Source organism: Dermacentor andersoni, chromosome 3 (genome assembly GCF_023375885.2).
Source record: "Dermacentor andersoni chromosome 3, qqDerAnde1_hic_scaffold, whole genome shotgun sequence".
In the NCBI taxonomy this organism is placed as follows: domain Eukaryota; kingdom Metazoa; phylum Arthropoda; class Arachnida; order Ixodida; family Ixodidae; genus Dermacentor; species Dermacentor andersoni.
The window spans coordinates 95,506,722-95,515,971 of NC_092816.1; positions in this window are offsets into that span (position 1 = coordinate 95,506,722).

The following is a 9,250-nucleotide window of genomic DNA, read 5'->3' on the forward strand; positions in this document are numbered from 1 at the left end:
TGCCGACGATATTGTTCTATTGTTCTATTCAGTACGTTTACCTAGGTCAATTAATCACAGGGAACCCTGATCATGAGAAGCAAATTCATACAAGAATTAAAATGGGTTGGATCGCATACCGCAGACATTGTCAGCTCCTGACTGGATGCTTACCATTACCATTGAAAAGGAAGGTGTACAGTAACTGCATTTTACCGGTGCTGACATATGGGACAGAGACTTGGAGACTGAGAAATAAGCTTGACAACAAGTTAAGAACCGCGCAAAGAGCGATGGAACGAAGAATGCTAGGCATAACGTTACGAGACAGAAAGAGAGCGATTTGTATCAGAGAGCAAACGGGTATAGCCGATAGTCTAATTGACATTAAGAGAAAAAAATGGAGCTGGGCAGGTCATGTAATGCGCAGGTTAGACAACCATTGGGCCATTATTGTTACAGAATGGGTACCAAGAGTTGGAATCGGTTGGCGCAGGACAGGGGCAATTGGAGATCGCAGGGAGAGGCCTTTGTCCTGCAGTGGGCATAAAATGGGCTGATGATGATTATTATTATGATGTGCGTATCATGGGTCGTGTGCGTATCATGGGGCGTGTGCGTATCATGGCCACGCACGTTTATATCGCCTTCCGTTTCTCTACCACGGTTGCGCTTTAAAACGACGACGCTGCAAGTTTGCTTCAGAGACTATCCTTTCCTTCCCACTTCTCCGCCCTTAAACTGGCTCTCTCAACTACTACACGCAGAGACAAAGCAACAGCGCGCGCATTAGATCCCATAGATGAGATGAATATTTACAATTATTATTAGGGTTATAATTATATTCGAGTGCTGATTGCCGTGCTATCGTTTGCTAACAAAGCTTTCCCTCAAGTCTAAATATTTTAAGGCAGTTTGTCGAGTGCGTATCATGGCCACGCACGCTTATATCGCCTTCCGTTTCTCTACCACGGGATGCGCTTTAAAACCACGGCGCTGTAATTTTGCTTCAGAGACTTTCCTTCCCTCCCCTCTTCTCCGCCCTTAAACTGGCTCTCTTAACTACTACACACAGAACAAAGCAACAGCGCGCGCATTAGATCCCATAGATGAGATGAATATTTACAATTAGTATTAGGGTTATAATTATATTCGAGTGCTGATTGCTGTGCTATCGTTTGTTACCGAAGCTTTCCCTCAAGTCTAAATATTTTAAGGCAGTTTGTCATGTGCGTATCATGGCTACGCACGCTTATATCGCATTCCGTTTCTCTACCACGGGTGCGCTTTAAAACCACGGCGCTGCAGTTTTTGCTTTTCTTTCCTTCCCACTTCTCCGCCCTTAAACTGGCTCTCTCAAGTACTACACGCAGAGACAAAGCAACAGCGCGCGCATGCGATCCCATAGATGAGATGAATATATATATATATATATATATATATATATATATATATATATATATATATATATATATATATATATATATATATATATATATATATATATATATATATATATATATATATATATAGAAAACTATCAGTCATAGCTCTCGTAGTATAGCCCTCTGGGCCGTTTCCTTTTTTTTTTTTTTCGAAAGTAGTCCTATTAGGGTTATTATAATTACACGAAGGTATTTCGCCCTCATCAGCAGCAGTCCTTGGTATAGTTATTCTGGCGGCTAGCTTCCCACGCTATGCGTGCCGCCATCGCACCTGGTTAAGCTTTTCCTAGACGCTAGAGTTAGGCTTTGTCCGCGCAACCTTGAGCGATCGGAAAGCGCGTTTCCCCCTCTTGGCCGGCGGAAAAGGGAGGCTTCGTTCCGGCCGCGAAGCTCTCCACATCTCTGTAAGGTGCCTTGTGGATGTCTCGTGCTGACGATGCCCTCTCGGTGAGCGCATATTTTCCCCCCCCCTCATCTTTTAAGAGTTTCAATACATTTGTCTCGCAAACCAGATTTTTTTTTCAAGGGAATTTTCCACGTCTCAGTAATTTCTCTCGTCGTATTCGAGTGCTGATTGCCGTGTTATAGTTTGTTAACGAAGCTTTCCCCTCAAGTCTAAATATTTTAAGGCAGTTTTCCTAGCCTCTAAAGCCGCTCGAGTTCGCTCTTCTCCTCGAGCGGCCATTTTTCCTAGAAAGTATGCCTTCCAACTACTCGCAAAAACCGACTATCGCGGACAACATGAGTCTCTTTCCACGTAAGTGTGAGGCTCGGAGCAGGAGCTGTGGCGCTTGAAAGTATGCTGGGGCCTGACGAACCAACCGACTGAGCTATCTTTCCGGGCAACATCGAAGGGTCACGAGTTCAAATCACCTGTTATGTTCCTTTTTTTTTTCGCCCCTTTTTCTTTTTTTTCTTTCTTTTAATGTCTTTTCCTTTATTTTATCACTGTACGGGAACCCTCCTAAAAAAAAAGAAAAAAAAAAGAACGATATATATCTTCAAATATGTATGGCCTCACACTCACATGTGCAGGTCATAAATACCAGGTTCTGTAGCCGAGTGCCATCCATGCGGTATAACCGAGCTCAGATTGGTCCACCTTGACTGACCAAATAGGGCACCACTGTAGGTTAAATGAGGCGTACAACTCCTGCGGGACCCGCCGTGGTTGCTCAGTGGTTATGGTGTTAGACTGCTGAGCACGAGGTCGCGGGATCGGACCCCGACCACGGCGGCCGCATTTCGATGGGGGCGAAATGCGAAAACACCCGTGTACTTAGAATTAGGTGCACGCTAAAGAACCCCAGGTGGTCGAAATTTTCGGAGTCCTCCACTACGGCGTGCATAATCAGAAAGTGGTTTTGTCACGTACAACCCCATAAATTAATTTTTAATTTACTCCTACTGGGACGGTAGAGTATCCGTCTCCAGTGCAAGAGGACCGTGATTCAAATCCCGGTGCCGCGCTATTCTCCACCGGAAAATACAAAAAAAAAAACAGTGTGTTGACAAAATTGCACAAACAGGCCTGGAGTGCGGCCTGATCCCGGTGACCAGAACCGGTAACGCACTCTCTCACCAGAGCAGGATTGGCCACCCTGGTGCAGTACTTGGCCACAACCTCCTATATGAATACAACAATCGAACCCCGGCCCTCAGTCCCCAGCAGCCGCGAAGCAACTGACCACGGCGGCGGTCAGATCTGTGACGCTGCAGAGGGTGCTAAGAATACCTGGCTCCGGACAGGCCGCCATTGGAATCTGAACCTGGCAACGTTTAACGTTAGAACGCTATCTAGTGAGGCGAGTCTAGCAGTGTTATTGGAGGAATTAGAGGGTAGTAAATGGGATATAATAGGGCTCAGTGAGGTTAGGAGGACAAAAGAAGCATATACAGTGCTAAAAAGCGGGCATGTACTGTGTTACCGGGGCTTAGCGGAGAGACGAGAACTAGGAGTCGGATTCCTGATTAATAAGGAAATAGCTGGTAACATACAGGAATTCTATAGCATTAACGAGAGGGTGGCATGTCTTGTTGTGAAACTTAATAAGAGGTACAAAATGAAGGTTGTACAGGTCTACGCTCCTACATCTAGTCATGATGACCAGGAAGTCGAAAGCTTTTATGAAGACGTAGAATCGGCGATGAGTAAAGTCAAAACAAAATACACTATACTGATGGGCGACTTCAATGCCAGGGTAGGCAAGAAGCAGGCTGGAGACAAGTCAGTGGGGGAATATGGCATAGGCTCTAGGAATAGCAGAGGAGAATTATTAGTAGAGTTTGCAGAACAGAATAATATGCGGATAATGAATACCTTTTTCCGCAAGCGGGTTAACCGAAAGTGGACGTGGAGGAGCCCGAATGGTGAGACTAGAAATGAAATCGACTTCATACTCTGCGCGAACCCTGGCATCATTCAAGATGTAGACGTGCTCGGCAAGGTACGCTGCAGTGACCACAGGATGGTAAGAACTCGAATTAGCCTAGACTTGAGGAGGGAACGAAAGAAACTGGTACACAAGAAGCCAATCAATGAGTTAGCGGTAAGAGAGAAACTAGAGGAATTCCGGATCAAACTACAGAACAGGTATTCGGCTTTAACTCAGGAAGAGGACCTTAGTGTTGAAGCAATGAACGACAACCTCATGGGCATCATTAAGGAGTGCGCAATAGAAGTCGGTGGTAACGCCGTTAGACAGGAAACCAGTAAGCTATCGAAGGAGACGAAAGATCTGATCAAGAAACGCCAATGTATGAAAGCCTCTAATCCTACAGCTAGAATAGAACTGGCAGAACTTTCTAAGTTAATCAACAAGCGTAAGACAGCGGACATCAGGAACTATAATATGGATAGAATTGAACAGGCTCTCAGGAACGGAGGAAGCCTAAAAACAGTGAAGAAGAAACTAGGAATAGGCAAGAATCAGATGTGTGCGTTAAGAGACAAAGCCGGCAATATCGTTACTAATATGGATGAGATAGTTCAAGTGGCTGAGGAGTTCTATAGAGATTTATACAGTACCAGTGGCACCCACGACGATAGTGGAAGAGAGAATAGCCTAGAGGAATTCGAAATCCCACAGGTAACGCCAGAAGAAGTAAAGAAAGCCTTAGGAGCTATGCAAAGGGGGAAGGCAGCTGGGGAGGATCAGGTAACAGCAGATTTGTTGAAGGATGGTGGTCAGATTGTTCTAGAGAAACTGGCCACCCTGTATACGCAATGCCTCATAACCTCGAGCGTACCGGAATCTTGGAAGAACGCTAACATAATCCTAATCCATAAGAAAGGGGACGCCAAAGACTTGAAAAATTATAGACCGATCAGCTTACTGTCCGTTGCCTACAAAGTATTTACTAAGGTAATCGCAAATAGAATCAGGAACACCTTAGACTTCTGTCAACCAAAGGACCAGGCAGGATTCCGTAAAGGCTACTCAACAATAGACCATATTCACACTATCAATCAAGTGATAGAGAAATGTGCAGAATATAACCAACCCTTATATATAGCTTTCATTGATTACGAGAAAGCGTTTGATTCAGTCGAAACCTCAGCAGTCATGGAGGCATTACGGAATCAGGGTGTAGATGAGCCATATGTAAAAATACTGGAAGATATCTATAGCGGCTCCACAGCCACCGTAGTCCTCCACAAAGAAAGCAACAAAATCCCTATAAAGAAAGGCGTCAGACAGGGAGATACGATATCTCCAATGCTATTCACAGCATGTTTACAGGAGGTATTCAGAGGCCTGGAGTGGGAAGAATTGGGGATAAAAGTTGATGGAGAATACCTTAGCAACTTGCGATTCGCTGATGATATTGCCTTGCTTAGTAACTCAGGAGACCAATTGCAATGCATGCTCACTGACCTGGAGAGGCAAAGCAGAAGGGTGGGTCTGAAAATTAATCTGCAGAAAACTAAAGTACTGTTTAACAGTCTCGGAAGAGAACAGCAGTTTACGATAGGTAGCGAAACACTGGAAGTGGTAAGGGAATACATCTACTTAGGGCAGGTAGTGACCACGGATCCGGATCATGACACTGAAATAACCAGAAGAATAAGAATGGGTTGGGGTGCGTTTGGCAGGCATTCTCAAATCATGAACAGTAGGTTGGCACTATCCCTCAAAAGGAAAGTGTACAACAGCTGTGTGTTACCAGTACTCACATATGGGGCAGAAACCTGGAGGCTTACGAAAAGGGTTCTGCTGAAATTGAGGACGACGCAACGAGCTATGGAAAGAAGAATGATGGGTGTAACGCTAAGGGATAAGAAAAGAGCAGATTGGGTGAGGCAACAAACGCGGGTAAACGACATCTTAGTTGAAATCAAGAAAAAGAAATGGGCATGGGCCGGACATGTAATGAGGAGGGAAGATAACCGATGGTCACTAAGAGCTACGGACTGGATTCCAAGGGAAGGGAAGCGTAGCAGGGGGCGGCAGAAAGTTAGGTGGGCAGATGACATTAAGACGTTTGCAGGGACAACATGGCCACAATTAGTACATGACCGGGGTAGTTGGAGAAGTATGGGAGAGGCCTTTGCCCTGCAGTGGGCGTAACTAGGCTGATGATGATGATGATGATGATAATGATGATGATGATGCTTTAGCATAAGCTCGCGTGATACTTTTTGTTTGCTTTTGCGGCAGTGTGATTAGTACGAGCACACAGATCACAGCGATCTGATCCCGCAGGAAGATGGTCTTAGGTATAATTGGGCTAGACTGTACTGCGTCTTCCTTCCTTGCAGTTCTTGCAAGTATGTTTCTTTTTCCCTTCTTTTTTGCAGTTTTAGCCTACAGCTCCCATTCCGAGTTCGACTATGCACCTATAATATTATTCGACATTATCTGTTCCCAATGGGGAGGTGGCAAAGTCCAATTTCTTGTACATCAGCGAAAATTATGCGGAATCGCTTGCTTTGAAACGGCTTTTATTCACCTTAGGCGCATTGTAACTATTGGCAGCCTACGTGAATATCTTGGCAAATATCCACAAAGATTCCACAGCTACCTTTGTGCACTCCAAGAAAAGTGGAAAATTACCGATCAAGAAGGGGTCAGGCAAGGAGATATATCTCTAATGCTATGCGCTACATGCTTAAAAGAAGTACTGGGAAAGCTTACGAGAGAGCTTACACGGCGAATATCTCAACAGCCTTCGGTTTGCAGACCACATTGTCCTGTTCAGCAAAACTGGGGAATAACTGCAGCAAATGACTGAAGACAAAGCCTAAATATAGGGTGGAGGATTAATATGCAGACTACAAAAATAATGTTCAGTAAACTGGCAAAGGAACAAAAATTTATCATCGCCCGCAAACCTTTAGAGCCTGTGCAGAAGTACTTTTATCTAGGTCAATTACTCATAGGGGACCCTGATCATGAGAAGAAAACTTACCGAAGAATAAAAATTGGCTGGAGTGCATACTGTACTACCAAGTATTGAATGGAACCTTGCCACTGTCGTTGAAAAAAGTATACAATCATTACATTCATCCGGTGTTAACCTATGGGGCAGAAACTTGGAGGTTGACCAAGAAGCTCGCGAATAAGTTAAGGACAGCGCAAAGAGCGATGGAACGAAAAAGGTTAGGCGTATCGTTAAGATGCAGGAATAGAGCGGTGTGAATCAGAGAGCAAAGGGTTAAAGCCGACATTCTTGTGGACATCAAGAAAAGAAAATGGAGCTGCGTAGGGTTGATAACGGGTGGGCCATCAGAGTTATAGAATCGGTGCCAAGAGAAGGGAAGCGCAGTCGAGGACGGCGGAAAACTAGGTGGGGTGGTGAAATTAGGAAATTCGCCTGCACAACTTGGAATCAGCTAGCACAAGACAGAGGTAACTGAAGATCTCTGGAAGGAGACCATCGTCCTGCAGTGGTCATAAATATAGCCTGATGATGTAGATGACGAGAAACTACTTGCGTCTGTGAAGGTCCATGGATACATCGCCGTCACGGTGGTTCCAAGGGGGAGTTGATTAGGAGAGTTGCGACTTGCACTGCTTGGTACGGCATTTCTGGAAGCGAAAGTATAACAGCGTGCAAACACAGCAAACAGTAAAATCGCGCACTAGTAAAGCTGCATGTCTTCTTCCAAGAGTTGATTAGGTCGCAACCAGCTACCACAAACACTACTTACGAGCAGTCATCTGTTGATGAACTCCACGAACTTCCTTGTGTATATATAACACTGCTCCACAAGTGTTGCACAGTGTGGAAGACTAGTGCCGGAGTTCTGCACGGTGAAATTGTATACACTGGTTCAGACATTTGTCCTGAAGCCTTCTTTGCCACTAGTCTTATGCGGCCCGGTTGAAAGCATGGCTTGGATTCGCGATGCATCGCAAAGCGGGTTTCCGCGATGGTGCGATTGAAGGTTAAGTCATTAATAAAGGGAAAATGAGACATCCACCCGGACCGGACCAGGACAAATGTTTGTTCGACTGCGAGGCTTTTCTTTTGAGGAACCCGTGTGGGTTTCCTTTGTAGTAATTGCTACGATTGGCTGGATGTCTCCTTTTCCCTTTATTAATCACTTCTCTCCACCTTGCGGGTTTCCGCAGAACTGTTACGTCGAAGGTTAAGTCATTTTGAAATGGACAGTTGGTGCCCATCTAAGTGCAGCACAAATGCACACAATATGCGAATGAAAACCATATAAGTTACCACAGAACTCCCTCCCCTCCCCCAAATAAAGAAGAGAAAAAGATGGATCGCGTTTGTTTAATTCGCGGTGGAAAACTTCGAGAGAATAATCTAGCGTGGGTACTTTGACAGTTTCGTAAATATTGGTTAACACAGGTTTATCGCTTTTATTGATACTGCCGGCAAGTTCGTGACTGCTCACGAGTGCTGAACTATATGTTCACTGAACGCTACATTCGCGCATTGACTACCGGGTTCAAACTGCTGGGCTGTCAAAGAAAAAGTCGTTAAAAGGCACCGGATCAAGTTCTAATATAACGTGCGCCGAGCGCTGAGTACACGGCCGTTTTCGTGAATTGCGGTTCCATTGGCACGTGGCTGTCACTGCCGCTATTCAAACGCGCGACATCGGGGTGAAGAGCAAAGCCAGAGACAGTGCGGCCAAATTTACTGCTGCGGGTTCTTCAAAACTGCTTGGCGTCGATTCCGGAGTCCGCGTCGGACGAGCTACACCAGAAGCACACCTGCGATGGCACCGCCTAGTGGCTATTTGGTGTTACTGCATAATTCTCGGGCAACAGCGCAAGCTACCAAAGGACTAGGTGGACCTCCACGCGCAGCGGTCGAGAGGAATCGTTCGGTTTGCTCAGTCCAGTTGCCTAATTTCGATGCAATCGTAACGACCTTCCAGTCTTTCGGTGCTCGAGGAGACCTACGCACGTGCGTCCGCACCTGAGCACGTCTCACGTCCGTACAAGCACGACTGAGGGCTGCTTCGCTCGCTGATGTTTGTCTGGCGTCGTCGAGGTAAAGCCTTCATTCATCCATTCCAAGACCTCGTGCACCTGAGTCAACCTCATGGTGCAATCACGAATACAATTAGTAAGTCAATGAGAGGGGATAAATGCAGCTGCGTGGTCGCTACGGAAAGAAAATGGCGATTGCGAGTAGAGGTAAAAAAAAAAAAAAAAAAAGAGAAGAAGAAAGGCTGCTGCTCGCATGATCGGGATCTTGTACTAACGTCACTCGTAGTTGTTTCCAAAGACTGATGAACGCCAGTCACTTAGAATTCGAAGCACGGCCATGATTTGTCTAAGCACCGGTTAGCCTTTTCCGTAGTTTGGGTGCGCAAATGCCTGTGCACGCGAATGCCTGTGTATACGGAT